This window comes from Schistocerca gregaria, chromosome 4, assembly GCF_023897955.1.
Source record: "Schistocerca gregaria isolate iqSchGreg1 chromosome 4, iqSchGreg1.2, whole genome shotgun sequence".
Classification (NCBI taxonomy): Eukaryota; Metazoa; Arthropoda; class Insecta; order Orthoptera; family Acrididae; genus Schistocerca; species Schistocerca gregaria.
In genome coordinates, this window is record NC_064923.1 from 294,099,390 (window position 1) to 294,101,011 (window position 1,622).

A 1,622-nucleotide genomic window follows, 5' to 3' on the forward strand; every position below is an offset into this window, starting at 1 on the left:
TGTTGAGATTTTGATGTGATTTCCTTAAATACTCACATTTATATGTAGTGAACAGCATTTTGCCTGTTTAATAGAATTAAAATAAAAGCCCACTCACTATGGTGAAACTTCAGCGAAATATATCTAGGAAATTTAAGAAAAAAAGTTGTGTTTTGCTCAAGGCGGTCTCTTCCAAAAAGAAATTTACTAGTAGGCAAGCACGGACAGAAGAGTTTCGCCCTCAACATTATTTTCGTGTTATACCTCGTGTACGAAGAAGAATGTCTACCAGCAGGTGTCGGAGTACGATAATGACGCAATTGTGGTCTGTCGAGACAGGTGTGTTGTTGAGCACTATTGGTATTCACGTTGGTAGGGAACCCACTAGTGTAATACGAATATGGAGCTGATGTGTAACGGTGTACCACCATCATCGCCAAGCAAGACCTAAGTGGCCTCTGGCGACAGCCACTCGAAAGCAAGATATTTAGAATCACCGTTGCGGCTTCCGTTTATGTGGAAGGAGAGACCAGCCGACACTGATCAACCAAACAGCTACACTGAACACAAGAGCGACACCACATCGACTGTTCAGTCGGTCTATACTTCGCGACGGACTTATTGGTGTACTGTAGCTCTGAGGTGATTCTATTCAACATCGTCATTAGGGCTCACTATGAAAATAGGTGGTTGCACAGACCTTTGAAATCTCATACATATATGATGTATATATGCAGGATGAAGAGAAGAATGAAAATTTGTACCAAGACCGGGGTTCGAACCCGGGTCTCTTGCTCACTAGGCAAATGCGATAACCACTACACCACCCAGGCACAGTGGATTTTCATAACTACACGAACTACCATAGCACACCTCCCTCTTCAGTTAAAATTCCCACCCACGGTTCAGCACACTTTATGCTCCCCCATCCCAGGCTTGTTGCCCCTGCAGCTCTCCAACTGTATTGGAATGGCACCTCAACATCGGACGGAATAAGGGCTGTTTGAAACTCAGGCATAGTTGTTTAAATTAGCTGAAACTATACGGGTCCAGAGAACCTGTCATGTCTCGTGTATGCAGGCTGAATCTACGAATGAAAATTTGAGTTGAGGAGGAAGGCGTGCTGGGGTATCCAGTGCAGTTATGCAAAGCAACTGTGCGTGGGTGGCGTAGTGGTTAGCGCTACTGCCTAGTGAGCGAGAGACTCAGGTTCGAGCGCCGGCCATCGTACAAATTCTAATTCGTCGCTTCAGCCTGTATATATATAAATCTGGGGTAATGCCATGGGGGTATCATTACTTATATAATATGATCGCCCATCGTTACCATGGCAATTTCGAAAGCAGCCGTTACATTTCTGACTATTGAGGTTGGTGGATTTATCGTATCACACAGTTCTCCATAACGTTACCTGTCAATAACACAACTCACTTGTTGCCCCTGCAGCCCTGACACACCGCGATGGAGAAAGTGTTTGACTGTGGCTCTTGCCAATGCGTTTTCCAGAGATCTCACCTAAGACATCTAGTCGTTGGGTGCCGAGAGGCTAGCACGTCACCACCTGAAGCAGCATGAAACGACATAACCTTACCTGTTACCGATGCTTAGTTCGACTCGATGCTTAGCTTTTGGAGTCATTATTG

At 45.1% G+C, this 1,622-nt stretch overlaps 1 non-coding gene across 1 annotated transcript; it reads right to left on the reverse strand.

Annotated features, from left to right (window-relative positions):
• Nucleotides 1–740: 740 nt before the first annotated feature.
• Nucleotides 741–812, reverse strand: Trnat-agu (transfer RNA threonine (anticodon AGU)). The gene has a single exon. It is a non-coding gene; the product is annotated as a tRNA-Thr (tRNA).
• Between the last annotated feature and the right edge of the window lie 810 nt (nucleotides 813–1,622).